At 45.4% G+C, this 15,968-nt stretch overlaps 1 protein-coding gene across 1 annotated transcript in view; it reads left to right on the top strand.

Moving 5' to 3' along the window:
* The window catches only part of GRAMD4 (GRAM domain containing 4), a 479,241-nt gene that overhangs the window by 282,834 nt on the left and 180,439 nt on the right, over positions 1-15,968 (top strand). The window lies entirely within an intron of this gene.

Genomic DNA, 15,968 nt, shown 5'->3' with positions numbered 1-15,968 from the left:
TTTTGTGAGGTAGGGTTTGGACGAGAAGGGGGGTGAATAGAGGATATTAGTTCTTTTTTTAAGGTAGGATGTAATCCAGTCGAGAGCAGTTCCTTCTATGCCGGCTTCGTGTAATCTTTGAATTAGTGTGTCATGGTCAACCGTATCAAAGGCAGCCGAGAGGTCCAAGAGAAGTAGTGCAGCAACTCCATTGTGGTCGACTGTGTTTTTAAGATCATCCCAGATTGCTATAAGTGCTAATTCAGTGCCTCTTCCTGGGTGGAATCCAGTTTGGAAGTCTGAAAGTATAGAATTGTCTTAAATGAATTGTGACATCTGGGTGAATGCTGCTCTTTCTATCAGTTTCCCCAGGAATGGTCCATTAGTGATTGGTCTGTAGTTGTTGGGGTCTTGCGGGTCTAGGTTTGTTTTCTTTAATAATAACAGTTGTATGTATGCCTTTTTTAGGTCTACAGGAAAAGTTCCTGTAGTTAAAGAGTTGTTGATGATTCTTCTTACAGGTGTGGCAGCAGAAGTAGATAAAATAATGTTCTTGAAGATGTGTGGTGGGCAAAGGTCAGAAGGGCAACCGGAAGGTTTGCTTGCTTTGACCAAATCCATAAATTCACCTTGTGATATTTGTTTGAAGGACTGTAGAGGCTGGGTTGGTTTATTCTTAGAGGGTATTTTTGGAAAGGGGTTGGTGCTGATGGTTTTTTTCAAATTTTAAATAGGAGTCCAATGTGTCTACCTTGGTTGTGTAATGAGTTTCCAGTTTGTTTGTGAAATCTTGAGTAGTGGGATGACTTTCTTCCATACATGTAGGTTTTCAAAATTCATTGAGAATTTTATAAAATTCTTTGGTTGCAGATTTAGCATTTTGAATTCTGTCTGAGTAGTACCTTTTTTTTTTTTTAGCTTTTTTGATTGATGATTTGTAGATTATGTTAAGTTTGTGTAGCTGCAGTTTGTCTTGACCGATGTTCGTTTTGAGCCAGGTCCGCTGCAACTTTGATTTGTTGCTTTATCTTTTTAAGTTCTGTGTTTCTCCAAGGTGTTGGTTTTCTTTTGTCCTGTTTAGTTTTTCTGAGTGGTATTAGGATATCAAAAGCTTCCTGTAGCCCCTCATAAAGTTTTGGAACATAATTAATTGTATCTAGATCTGTTTTGGCTGTTAGTTGTGTTTCTAAGTCATTAAAATTGAGTTTTCTCCAAGGTCAACAGGTGCATGTATGTAAGTAGTTGTGGGGTGTGTTTATTTGTGGTGTTTTATGTCGGAAAGTTGGTCTGACCATGTGATTGGCGTGATGCTATGAACGGTAACTAGTTCAGGCTTAGCAAAAATGACATCTAGGATGTGTCCAGCGAAGTGTGTGGCACTATGTACAATCTGATGTAGGTTCAATGCGACTAGGCCAGTGGTGATAGCTTTTGGATGGGGCATATTGGGTTTGTCAAACCAACTGTTTAGGTCCTCAAGAATGCATAGGTTTGAGTATAATATAATAAGGTTTGAGACTGTATCTAGGAAAGTGTCTGGGAATGTATAATTGTTAGGTGGAGGTCTGTGAAGGAGGAGAAAGCTACAGGAGTAAGTTGGTGTAGGGTGGCATCTGGTGAGGAGGGCTTCACAACCTTGTATGGAAATGTCTGTTTTGCTGAGATTTATTGCCTGTTTGAATATAATAGCTAGTCCACCTCCTCTCTTGCCTACACGGTTTTGTGTGATGGCTTAATAGTCCGGAGGAAGGGCTTCATGCAACACTGGGGCCATGTCATCTCCCAACCATGATCCTGATATGAATAGTGAGTCAGGTTGTGTGTCTGTGAGCAGGTCGTAGATGTGGTGCTTGTTTTTTTTAGAGTGACCAAGCATTTATGAGCTTGCAGTTTAGAAGAAGTGTATTGGGGGCGGTGTTTTGTTCAGGAGAAGGGTAAGCAGTATAATTTGAACTTGTAGTTGGTGTGTTGTTAGTTGTGATAATTGTGTGAGGGTCACAAAATCTTGTTTTTCAATAAAGTGTTCCTCTTCCAGCAGGTTTAGGAGGCATTTTGTTGGGTCTGTGTGGGTGGGTGGTGGACTTTGTGCCTGGGAGAGACAAGAAGAGTGTACTGTTTTTTGTAGGGTAGCCTTATGTAATAGACAAGGGGATGCAAAGTTGTTAAGAGTGGCATGTTGTTTATTTTGTTTGTGTCTGTTTAGTGTGGATGGAGTATGGGTTGAGGTGGTGGAGGAGCATGTGGATCATAATGTAAGGCTCTAAATTGTGCAGTGGAGGAGAGGTGGGTGAATGATTGGTGCTGTGTTGGGGTGCTTGTGGTAGATGTTTGTGAAGAGTGAGAATGTAGGGGTAAAGATTGGACGGGATTTGTATTCTTTGTGTAGTCATGAGGGTGGGAGTGGGTGTGATGATAAGTATAATAATGAAAGTTTGTGTTGATTTGATGTGCTAATGTGTGTGGTCTGTATTGTTTTTGTGGAATAGTGAGAGGGGATATTGATGTAGTGGTTTTCGGTGAGGGATTTGTATGTGAGTGCTGGTGAGTGGAATTAGAGTATTACAGGGGGTGTTGTGTTTTGGAGATGAATGTATGAGGTGTGTAAGAGGAGATGGTTGTGTGTCAGGGGAGTTTGTGTTAGTTGTGATGACTGGAAGAGGTAATGTGTGGTGGAGTGGAGTGTGAGGATTGTATGGTTGAGCGTAATTGGTGAAGAGAGGGGAAGGGCGTTTGTAGACGGTGTGTTGGAAGGCTGTGTTAAGGAATTGTCATGATGAAAGGTGGCCTGCGTGGAGCAAATAGAGGATAGTGTTGTTGGTTTGTGTGAACAGGGAGTGTGTATCTGGAAGCCTGAAAGTAATGTATAGTGTGGTTTTGTGTTGTGTGGGTGATGGCAGGTTGTGTTAGTGGGAGTGGACGGAGTAGTGTTTGCTGTGAGAATGAAGGTGTTTTACTGTTGTAGCTGTGGTGGATATGTGTATAGGTGTTATAAATGGGGTATCATGTTGGATGATGGGACATTGCAATCTGTATGCGATCAGTCTGTGATGCAGGAGTTGGATGTCTTTGCAGATAATGTGTTTGCATGTTGATGGATGTGTAGGGAGTAAAGTTATTTTGGTAAATGGAAAATTGGCCAGCATTTCTGCCCCTAGGCCCTACCAGTCCCATACAGGCCCAAACAGGCAACTGCCCTTGTCCTCCGCCCTTAGCCTCGACACCTAGGCTGAGACGCCCTGAGCCCTAATCTTAAATAGCCCTACTGGCCAATAGAAACCTAGTCCTAACCCTAACCAATCAGATTTGTAACCTTAATTAAAAAAAAATGGGAAACCCAGCCCTAATCACCAATCATACCCCTAATCCTGACAACCAATCACAACCCCAACCCTAGAACCAGGAACCAATCAGAATCTCAGCCCTACTACCAATCACAAGTCCGGCCCTAAAAACCAAGAACTAATCACAAGCCCAGCCCTAAAATCCAGGAACCAATCAGAATCTCAGCCCTACTACCAATCACAAGCCCAGCCCTAAAAACCAGGAACCAATCAGAATCTCAGCCCTACTGCCAATCACAAGCCCAACTCTAATCTCTAAGCCAGTAGAAAGACTATCCCCCAACAACCTATCACAACACCATATGCAACAACAAAAGAAACTTATATAAGGGCCAAGCTAAATGAAGCCAAGTCCCTGTGGGAAGGGAGGAGGCAGCTGCTGCTCTATTCATAATCTCCTTGGATACAGACAGGCTGAATCCACACTTCCAAGCTAGCAGAGTCTACTTTCCAGGTAAGGGAGAGATTGTAAAAAAAAAACCAAAAAAAAAAAAACCTCTGAAATACTGCTTGTCGCGCACTCTGAAATGTGGCTTTTTTAAGGCAAAAAATAGGGGATGCAGACAGTTTTTAAATGCAATTTAAATCACGGAAACAGATTAAGCAGTCTCCTAAACACACTCTGCAAGATGTATGTAGCCTCTTTTCTTAGAAAAGAGGGGGGGAGGGTCTTTTTATGCAGTCTTGTGCCACAAACTAAGAGGGAAATTTCACACAGTCATGGCTGAAAAACACCACTTTCAAAGGCCAAGCTGCCTGAAACAGAGTCTACAGTAAACAGGCATAGGTAGCACTAAAAAACACTTTAAAACAAATAATAAGATTTCCCAGAAAAGTTTGGGGCTCTTTACCTAGGTCTTTTAGGAATCCTTGATCACTGGGCTGTATTAGGGCACAATGAAAGTGCTGGGCTCACAAAAATGGAAATGGTATGGAATCAAACTACAGGTATAGTACTGTAGCAACTTAAATTTCACACAACTCGGGCTAGTGGAATTATACTAGAAACAGCTATATGAAATGTGTAGCATCAGAGTAACACAAACATATTCAAGTCACTATAGAGAATTACGATAGAATAGTGAATAATGACACGGATTGAACTGTCGGAGAGGAGTTCAGAGAAAACAGATATCTGCAATGGAAAAGGTTTATACCTTGTGAGCACTTAGAATCATTTATCTGCTGTGCAGTAATGAGTTTTATTTAATCTTTCATCTCGGTAGATAAAGAAATACAATCCATTTTGAAATAGGGCAGTTTATATCTGATAGGGTCTGCTAACTTGTTCAGATAATATTAGTGGGGCCCTTGGTAGATTATACCCTCAACAATGCACAGCAGTTGATTATAAGTAGCATGCATTACAAACCTGGATGATATGTGCAAAGAAAATGCTGTTTAACTTCAACCCATGTTCATAAATGCTGTGGATACACTGAAAATGATCTGAATGAAACTATTTGCGATTATTTTATTTTTTTCATTTGTTTTCTACTAAATTAAGAGACCCCTTCTAATTTTCGGCTACCTTTGGCATATTGTCATCTCGTCATTTAGCTAGCAGCCTTCCGTTCTCAAAATGAGGTTTTAGAAGTTTTCCTGTATCCACAGTGAATGTGAAAGCAAATAAATATTTCTAAGTTGCACTGCATAAGTTCACCAGATCCAGAGCCATGTCATATGGTTCAGGATATCCAAGAGAGATATCTACTTTCAGTTAACCTGAATGGTAATCATTTATTTAAATATGTATTGTTTATTAAAAAAAAATGTATGATGCCTCCGACCCCCATGGAGCACCTTTAGACACTCTTCTCCATAGGACTCTGGGCACTTTCCCACTATACTGCAGTGGGAAAGTGCACACGCCCTTCCTTCACATGCTAGAAAGGGGTAATTACATGATTCAATCTGGTGCTGTACCTAGTAGTGCCCTGTGAAAAGGTACACCACATACCGTGGGTGGGCACTGCCCTGATTACTAGCGGGACATTGCACTGAGTGTGCCACCCACTAGATTAGCCTACCAAGCATGTATCTGGCCTGTCAATGCATGCCATCTGGAGGCGCAGTTACGCTGGTGCTCAGTTTGGCACTTCTAACTCCATAGCAAAACCTGAGTTAGCCCTCCGCTACCCCTGAAGCAGGTGGTAGTTGGAAGGCTGGGCAGGTACACAGGGGTGTCCCACGCCCCGGTGGTGAAGAACCCCCACATAGGTTTTCCCTACCTGGGAGGATCGGCTCTTCCCATAGGTTTTGCTGATTTTCTACCTAGTGGCCCTGGGTCTCTGGGCACTTTCCCACTGTAAGTACAGTGTGAAAATGTGCGCGCCTCTCCTCTCCACCTAGGAGGTGGCGCTGGTCAGTGTGTTTATGCTTGCCCACAGGTGCTCAAAACATGTGACCAGCCTGCCACAACAGGATTGTGTGGGTGCGATTGCTCCAATAATGTGCTTAAACAGGCTTCTGTGTGTGCACTTGCACCCATGGTGTTCATAACATAGTAGGCCTGTGTGTGTGAACTTGCACCTATGGTGTTTTTAAATGTGCCCAGCCTGCCACTGCAGGCTTGTATGTGAACAAGGGCACATATGCCGAGAGAGTGAAGAATACCATTTGAGGGACTGGCTGGATACATTGGAGGGAGAGTGTTAGACCTGACAGCCTTAGGGTAGTCATCCCCCAACTTTTTGCCTACCTCCCTCTCTCCATTTTTATGACACAGTTCTTGCTGGTTTTGGGACTCTGCACACTTTACCACTGCTAACCAGTGCTAAAGGGCATATGCTCTCTCCCTACAAACATGGTAACATTGGTTCATACCCAATTGGCATATTTGATTTGCTTCATTTGATTTGCTTGTAAGTCCCTAGTAAAGTGCACCACATGTGCCCAGGGCCTGTACATTAAATGCTACTAGTGGGCCTGCAGCACTGGTTGTGCCTCCCACATAAGTAGCCCCTTAACCATATCTCAGGCCTGCCATTGCAAGGCCTGTGTGTGCAGTTTCACTGCCACTTCGACTTGGCATTTAAAAGTACTTGCCAAGCCTTAAACTCCCCTCTTTCTACTTTTCTACATTTAAGTCACCTCCAAGGTAGGCCCTAGGTAACCCATAGGGCAGGGTGCCATGTAGACATAAGGCAGGCAGTGTACACGTGTGTTTTATATGTCCTGGTAGTGGAAAACTCCTAAATTTGTTCTCCACTACTGTGAGGTCTGCTCCTTTCAAAGGATAGCATTAGGGCTACCTTCATATCCTGTTTGCGTGGTAGATTCTGATCAGAAAGGGGTAACCAGGTCATATTTAGTATGGCCAAAATGGTAATAGAAAATCCTGCTTATTGGTGAGGTTGGATTTTATTTTACTGTTTTAGAAATGCCTTTTTTAGAAAGTGAGCATTTCATTGCACTTACAATCCATCTGTGCCTTACAGCCTGTCCCCAATTAACGTCTGGGCTGATTGACAGCTCCCTTGTGCATTTCACCCAGACAACCACAAACACAGGACACTCAGTCACACCTGCACTCATCTGCTTACTGAATGGGTGTAAGGAAATGCCTCCTTGGCATGGTTGCCCCCTGACTTTTTGCCTTTGCTGATGCTATGTTTACAATTGAAAGTGTGCTGAGGCCTGCTAACCAGGCCCCAGCACCAGTGTTCTTTCCCTAACCTGTACTTTTGTATCCACAATTGGCAGACCCTGGCATCCAGATAAGTCCCTTGTAACTGGTACTTCTAGTACCAAGGGCCCTGATGCCAAGGAAGGTCTCTAAGGGCTGCAGCATGTCTTATGCCACCCTGGAGACCTCTCTCTCAGCACAGACACACTGCTTGCCAGCTTGTGTGTGCTAGTGAGAACAAAACGAGTAGGTCGACATGGCACTCCCCTCAGGGTGCCATGCCAGCCTCTCACTGCCTATGCAGTATAGGTAAGACACCCCTCTAGCAGGCCTTACAGCCCTAAGGCAGGGTGCACTATACCATAGGTGAGGGTACCAGTGCATGAGCATGGTGCCCCTACAGTGTCTAAACAAAACCTTAGACATTGTAAGTGCAGGGTAGCCATAAGAGTATATGGTCTGGGAGTTTGTCAAACACGAACTCCACAGCACCATAATGGCTACACTGAAAACTGGGAAGTTTGGTATCAAACTTCTCAGCACAATAAATGCACACTGATGCCAGTGTACATTTTATTGCAAAATACACCCCAGAGGGCACCTTAGAGGTGCCCCCTGAAACTTAACCGACTGTCTGTGTAGGCTGACGAGTTCCAGCAGCCTGCCACACTAGAGACATGTTGCTGGCCCCATGGGGAGAGTGCCTTTGTCACTCTGAGGCCAGTAACAAAGCCTGCACTGGGTGGAGATGCTAACACCTCCCCCAGGCAGGAGCTGTAACACCTGGCGGTGAGCCTCAAAGGCTCACCCCTTTGTCACAGCCCAGCAGGGCACTCCAGCTTAGTGGAGTTGCCTGCCCCCTCCGGCCACGGCCCCTACTTTTGGCGGCAAGGCTGGAGGGAACAAAGAAAGCAACAAGGAGGAGTCACTGGCCAGTCAGGACAGCCCCTAAGGTGCCCTGAGCTGAGGTGACTCTAACTTTTAGAAATCCTCCATCTTGCAGATGGAGGATTACCCCAATAGGGTTAGGATTGTGACCCCCTCCCCTTGGGAGGAGGCACAAAGAGGGTGTACCCACCCTCAGGGCTAGTAGCCATTGGCTACTAACCCCCCAGACCTAAACACGCCCTTAAATTTAGTATTTAAGGGCTACCCTGAACCCTAGAAAATTAGATTCCTGCAACAACAAGAAGAAGGACTGCCCAGCTGAAAACCCCTGCAGAGGAAGACCAGAAGACAACAACTGCCTTGGCTCCAGAAACTCACCGGCCTGTCTCCTGCCTTCCAAAGAACTCTGCTCCAGCGACGCCTTCCAAAGGGACCAGCGACCTCTGAATCCTCTGAGGACTGCCCTGCTTCGACGACGACAAGAAACTCCCGAGGACAGCGGACCTGCTCCAAAAAGACTGCAACTTTGTTTCAAGAAGCAGCTTTAAAGAACCCTGCAACTCCCCGCAAGAAGCGTGAGACTTGCAACACTGCACCCGGCGACCCCGACTCGGCTGGTGGAGAACCAACACCTCAGGGAGGACCCCCGGACTACTCTACGACTGTGAGTACCAAAACCTGTCCCCCCTGAGCCCCCACAGCGCCGCCTGCAGAGGGAATCCCGAGGCTTCCCCTGACCGCGACTCTCTGAAACCTAAGTCCCGACGCCTGGAAAAGACCCTGCACCCGCAGCCCCCAGGACCTGAAGGACCGGACTTTCACTGCAGAAGTGACCCCCAGGAGTCCCTCTCCCTTGCCCAAGTGGAGGTTTCCCCGAGGAAGCCCCCCCTTGCCTGCCTGCAGCGCTGAAGAGATCCCTTGATCTCTCATAGACTAACATTGAAAACCCGACGCTTGTTTCTACACTGCACCCGGCCGCCCCCGCGCTGCTGAGGGTGAAATTTCTGTGTGGGCTTGTGTCCCCCCCGGTGCCCTACTAAACCCCCCTGGTCTGCCCTCCGAAGACGCGGGTACTTACCTGCAAGCAGACCGGAACCGGGGCACTCCCTTCTCTCCATTATAGCCTATGCGTTTTGGGCACCACTTTGAACTCTGCACCTGACCGGCCCTGAGCTGCTGGTGTGGTAACTTTGGGGTTGCTCTGAACCCCCAACGGTGGGCTACCTTGGACCAAGAACTGAACCCTGTAAGTGTCTTACTTACCTGGTAAAACTAACAAAAACTTACCTCCCCCAGGAACTGTGAAAATTGCACTGTGTCCACTTTTAAAGTAGCTATTTGTGAATAACTTGAAAAGTATACATGCAATTGAAATGATTCAAAGTTCCTAATGTACTTACCTGCAATACCTTTCAAACAAGATATTACATGTTAAATTTGAACCTGTGGTTCTTAAAATAAACTAAGAAAAGATATTTTTCTATAACAAAACCTATTGGCTGGATTTGTCTCTGAGTGTGTGTACCTCATTTATTGTCTATGTGTATGTACAACAAATGCTTAACACTACTCCTTGGATAAGCCTACTGCTCGACCACACTACCACAAAATAGAGCATTAGTATTATCTCTTTTTACCACTATTTTACCTCTAAGGGGAACCCTTGGACTCTGTTCATGCTATTCCTTACTTTGAAATAGCACATACAGAGCCAACTTCCTACAATGGGTCTTCATGGGCTGGAAGGCCTGATACTTAAATTTCAAAGGCTAGTGGCCTACCCTCACACAATGGACTGCCGAACCTCCTACTGGGCCCCTGGCAGACAGACCAGTACTGAAAGGGGAACTTGTGCACTTCAAAACCACTCTTTGAAGTCTCAACCACTTCAAAGGCATTTTTGGGTATATAAGCTGGGTCTCTGACCCCACCAGTTCAGACACTTCTGGACCTGAACCTGCAACCTGTCAAGAGGAACTGCCTGGCTACCCAAAGGACTCATCTGGACTGCTTTGCTGAGAAGGACTGCTGCCCTGCTGTTGCCCTGCTGCTATGCTGCCCTCTGACTTTGCTGAGAAGTGCTCTCCAAGGGCTTGGATTGAGCTTGCCTCCTGTATTTTGAAGACTCAGGGCCAGAAAGACTTCATCTCTTCAAGGAACTCCTTGTGCGCCGAAAATCGCTGCACAGCTTGCCAGAAACGACGCATAGCCTGCCTTGCGATGAGAAAATCGCCACACAGCAGAACCGGAATGATGCAGCCCAATTTCCGGAGTGAAGAATCAACGCAGTGCCTGCCTTTTGTGGCTGGAAATTCAGCGCACAGTCCTACCGGAACAACGCACAGCCGAACCATAACAACGCAGCCCAACTTCCAGAGTGAAGAATCAACACAGCACCTGCCGGGCAACAGAAAATTCTACGCATCAACATAACGGATCGATGCACTGCCTGTGACTTTGTCCCGCATGCCCAGGATTTCCACGCATCGTCCCTGGGCATCATAAAGATCCCTGCATCGCAATGAGGAACCAAGACTGCGTGCCAATATTCGATACAAAGACCCTTGCAGCTTGGAAGGAAACGACGCATCGTCTGGGCCGTGCCGGAAATTCCAGCGCACACCCTATTTTTCCATACATCTAGTCCTCTGCGGTCTCCGTGCTTGTTATTTCTGACTCAAACCAGGTACTTTGTGAAACCAAGAGATAGCTGTTGATTTCTATGATGTAAGACTCTTTGTAATCTTGCAAAAGTGATATTTCAATATGTGCTTATTGAATCTGTATCGTTTTGACCTTATTTTACTCGGATAAATATCTTGTATGTTTCTAAACCTGTGTGGTGTATTTTTGTGGTGTTTTCACTGTTACTGTATGATTTATGGCACACATACTTTACACATTGCCTTTTAAGTTAAGCCTGACTGCTCAGTGCCAATCTACCGGACGGTGGGCACTGGATAATATGGACTGTGTGTGACTTACCCTGACTAGGATTGTGATTCCTACTTGGACAAGGGTGTATACCTCTGCCAACTGGAGACCCCATTTGTAATAGAGATGTTTTGACACTTGGGCTCTCGTGGCCAGATCATGGCCTCACTAAAGATTAAGATCTGTATTCCACAGTCTCATGGCAGACAGGACTGAAATTTAGGGGAGACATCTGTGGTTCAAAGAGGAACCCTCTGAACCTCCCCCAACTTCAAAGACACACTACAATATACCTACTGGTGCCACACTGCAACAGAGATACTGGACTGTGCAGTGCACACTGCGTGGAATCTTTTGTGCACAAGGAGTAATTACTGCCCTTGGCAGGGACCATGCACCTTTCCTGAATCCTGGCTGGCCTTGGCTAACTTCCTGCTGCCGTGTGGCACTCCAAAGTGTGCGCTCCAAGGGCTTGTTAGATTGCCCCTTTTCTGTGGTGGAGGTCTCAGGGACATCAAGGACCTCCCACGAGGGACTTAGGTCTTCTATCTGTGACATCTGGAGAGCAGCGCCCTCATAAATGCCCACATCATCTTCTGGTTGCCATCTGGTAGCAGCGGTGTGTGTGTGTGGAACCAAGCATTGTGCCTGGAGACCAGATTACCTTGTGTGGAGCCCTCAAAGTACTTCCCACAATCCAGAAGGGTGGCCCCTCATTGTGGGGGTCACGACACGCATTTGCGCCTTGTTGGAGGTGAGCGGATTCACTGACTGGGAGACCCCACATGAACCGCTTAGTCGATAGTGCCACATTTCTCTCTTGCACGCTGAGTGCATACTCCTTGCCTGCGGTGTCCAATTCACAAGTTGCAAGCCTCTGAGATGGAGGCATACCCGTAGAGTAGAGGTGCGGCATTCTACCTCGTGTGGAATTGCTGAACTTGTGCCTCTCTGTGTGACTGGAATTGTCTGGTGCAACTCAGCCATTGCACACCAGACGTTGTGCCTCATTCCAGGGAGGTATGGAATTGGCAACTCTTAGTGTATGATTGGAATTGTCTGGTGCGACTCAAGTCATCACGTACCAGATGTTGTGCCCTGTTTCCATGGGGCACTGAGGAGTGGATTTGTGTACTGGAGTGCCTAGCCTGGTTGGGCACTAGTGTGAAAGGCGTGTGTCCTACTGTGACCCTCCCCTGTGCTTGGCAGTCCAGGGTCCGTGTGGAGACCTTTGAGTGAACTTTCAGAGTGGGGCAAAACCTCTATTTGTCAACTCCTGCCTGAATAGGCTGCTATCTATTGTGTTCCCCACACCTTTCTCCCTGTACCCTGCTTAAGTGTGACTCCGACCGTGATCGTCCCAGTGGAGAGAGGCAGGTTCCCTTTATTTCCAGCCTGTGGTGGCAAGGTAGTAGGGGGTTTGTTGAAGGGTGGAGAAGGGTTTTGGCCCACAGGATCTGTGAGTATTGCAGCTCCTGACCTGCCAGATGGCAGTGCACTGCATTAAGGTATTCAGAGTGAGTGTGTTCGAATGCATGGTATACAAGCCTGTCTAATATCCATGGCACTGCATAGCTATGTGGAGTGAGTGTGTGGGAGTGACTACCTGTGGCCAAGTGCACCGCTCTGCGGTGTTGCCTTACACGTTGTTGTCCTTGCTAAAAGATTATCACGGTTGACATTGGTTTTTACCCGTGCAGCATAGGCCAACGTGGCTGTTCAAAAATGCTAGAATTATCTGTGCATACACATTGCTGCTGTTGTTGTGAACCGGGGTACACCCTTTAGCTGTATGCTTTTGAATAGGAATAATTGCTGGGGTGGGTCTCATGCTGACAGTTTTTTGCACCGCATGAGGGTGCTAGCAGGGAAAATAGGACTTTTCTCAAGTGTACATTTTGCTGATGTCGTTTTAGCACAATAGGGGCTAGTACTGATAGTGTTATTTCTGAATGTGATTATGCCCAGACTTACTTAATGCGCATATAGTGTTAGTTAATATTTGTATTGAATACAAATCGTCTTTGCATACACAGCATGTGATGCTCAGTGTATTTATTGCATAAATGTGCTGTGCCAATGCTTTACACATTGCCCCTGTGATAAGCCTGACTGCTCACTGCCAAGCTACCCAAGGATGAAGGAAGGTTATGCAGTGAGTGTAATCAACCACCTCTGACGGAAGTGATAGGCTCTGCCTGGCTGAGACCTCATCTCTACCAACCAGAGTGTGCCACCTCCAACAGGTGCAATTCAGGGGCATGGCAATGAATGCTTTATGGAACAGAGCCAATTAACCTGTGTCAATGAACTTACTGTATTTTGTAAGTATCTCACTAGAAAGAACTGTCTGGTCATACACAAGTTAGTCATGATATTGCTGACTGTAGTTTCACCATCACCTAGTAGCTGAAAACAAGGGACTCTCATTTTCTTGAACTCTGCTGAATGGAAGTGGAACTTGGCAGGCTGCCTACCTGTCTTTACTGAGGAGCTAGTATTCACCAACCCTCTGGGCCTCGTCTCTGAAGACCTTGATGTCCTGTTGATAGTGAAATGAAATCTGGCACCAAAACCCAATACAAAGAGAGGTGGTTAAAATGTTCTCTTATATCTGCCCAAGGGCATCAGCTACATATCTTGCTCTGTGATGGCTGGTCTTTATCCAGTCACTTGGTGAAGTCTGATGTGCACGTTGATCTGTTTTGCAAACATTGAAGGCTAAAGAAAAACACTAGCAGAATCAGTGTCTGCCTTTAAAAGGGCCATTAAAATTCACATCAATAGTCCATGTTTTTGCTCTTTGGTGAAGAGGCATGTAGTCCACGTCCTTTCCTGTCTGATGCACTAGCTGTGAGAACCAGTGGCACTCTACGAAGTGTAGCTGGTCTTCTGAAGCGTCTACCCCTTCATCTTCGAATAACACCCTCCCTGGCGGTTTTCAGGAAGAGATTCAAGGCCTGGCTCTTCAACAGAGATGTCACACCCCAGCAGCCAGATACACATAAGGGTGACGGTGTACAAATACTGATTGATCGATCAGAGTCCATATGCCCTCTGTCTCATAAGTGTTTCCTTGTTGCCCTCAAATGGGATTAACCATAAAGACTATTTACCATGCTCTCACTCTTCCTAAGCTGATCAGCTACACATTCAGAAATCTCACACACTTAGGTAGACATTTCATTACATACATTGGCGCAGATAAGGAAATTTTGCTTGATAGACCACAATAGTCAGTTGTAATACTCAGTGCACATTCCACTGCTATTCCTTAAAGGACAAAAACTGTACTTACATGCATATTCCACCAGAACCACGGCAATGTTTGCAGCATTCTCCAGGCTTTTTCTGGCATGCAAGCTTTGCAGGATGTCTTTTAGGCCCACCCCAGGCCATCTGTAAGCGACTAACATTCCGCACTCTGGTAATGGTCAGTTCGAGTAGTAGGTCTTTAGAGATGTCTGATGCTGATATTGATTAAGTTTTAATTAAGTAACCAATAGAATTACATATTTATTCATTTATTCTGTTTTGGTGATTTAGGCAGAGAAGACTCTTTACCATCCATAACTTAATTTTCCAGCAACATGAATTGAGAATGGTGTCATTGATGCATGATGTGTTGATATGCAACTGCTTGCATTAGTCAACTGATAGATGGTAATTCCATTGTCCATCGATATATGTTTTGCAGAGAGCTGCTTGGTAGATTACATTATATCACTAAAATAAAGCAGTTTCATTGGTGCAATTGACAAGTGCTTCCTGGTTTTCGCTAGTTGGCTGCAATGAGAGAGAAACGTGAAGGGGTTAGCTAAAGATCTGAACTAAAAAAAAAGTTCTGAATTTAGGTAGTTTTAGAAGCCAGTAGTTATCGACAGTGTCAAATGCCGCTGACAGATTAAACAGTATTTGTTAGCCTAGGTCTCCTCCGTCTACAAAGTGATAAGTGATGCATTTCAGTGGCGACCTTTAAAGTAGCTGTCTCTTTGCGAAACCGATCTCTGAAACATTGTCAGTAAGTATGAAGATACTTATAGTGACTGTTACTTCTAGTCCATAGGCTTTCTCCTACTCCTATAACCATTCTGCCTAGCCTCTTGGCACTGGGCAAATCCATCACGCTAAAAAGTTAGGTGGTGGCAGAGTTGCATATATGTAAAGGTATCTGTGCAGTCCTGACTTTGTACACCTTTGAGCTAAGGTTTCTGGTGTCACTAGGTGCCCTGGTATGCACAAGCTGGAAACAGGAGAGACCATAAGCAACTCTTGAAACATGAGTCTTGTTCGGAAATGTTAGATGTATGACTGGCAGTTTAGGAAAAATATGTTTTTCCTTATGCAAAAAAAGTCCAGAGAATGGGTGCTGTTAGACTTTTCATCCTTGCTGTGGTCTCCCTTAACTTTTTGCCTCTGTTTCCCAGGTTGTTGATGTGTGCTGGACTCTGTTTTTGCTGTTTTGGGAGCTTTACCACTGCTAACCAGTGCTAAAGTGCAAGTGCTCCTATACAAAATGTGTATGTAATTGGTTCATCCATGATTGGCATATTTGATTTACTAGTAAGTACCTAGTACAGTCCACTAGAGGGGCCCAGGGTCTGTAAATCAAATGCTACTAGTGGGCCTGCAGCACTGGTTGTGCCACCCACATTAGTAGCTCTGTAAACATAACTAAGACCTCCCACTGCAGTATCTGTGTGTGCAGTTTTAAACTATAAATTCGACTTGGCAAGTGTACCCACTTGCTAGACCTAAACCTTCCCTTTTCTTACATGTAAGGCATCCCTAAGGTAGGCCCTAGGTAGCCCCAAGTGCAGGGTGCAGTGTATGGTTAAGGTAGGACATATACTAATGTGTTTTATATGTCCTGCCAGTGAAATACTGCTAAATTCGTTTTTCACTTTTGCAAGGCCTGTCCCTCTCATAGGTTAACATGGGGGCTTCCTTTAAATATGATTAAAGTGTAGATTCCCTTTGGGAGTGGATAGACCTGCAGTGTGTGGGGTCTCTGAGCTCACAATTTTAAAATACATCTTTTAGTAAAGTTGATTTTAAGATTGCGTTTGAAAAGGCCACTTTTCGAAAGTGAGCATTTTCTTGCTTAAACCATTTCTGTAACTCTGCCTATTTGTGGATTCCCTGTCTGGGTCAGTTTGACAGTTGGGCTGGTTGCACCTCTCCCTAGACAGTGACAC

Source organism: Pleurodeles waltl, chromosome 4_1, assembly GCF_031143425.1.
Source record: "Pleurodeles waltl isolate 20211129_DDA chromosome 4_1, aPleWal1.hap1.20221129, whole genome shotgun sequence".
Classification (NCBI taxonomy): Eukaryota; Metazoa; Chordata; class Amphibia; order Caudata; family Salamandridae; genus Pleurodeles; species Pleurodeles waltl.
This window is presented reverse-complemented; position numbering and strand designations above follow the sequence as displayed.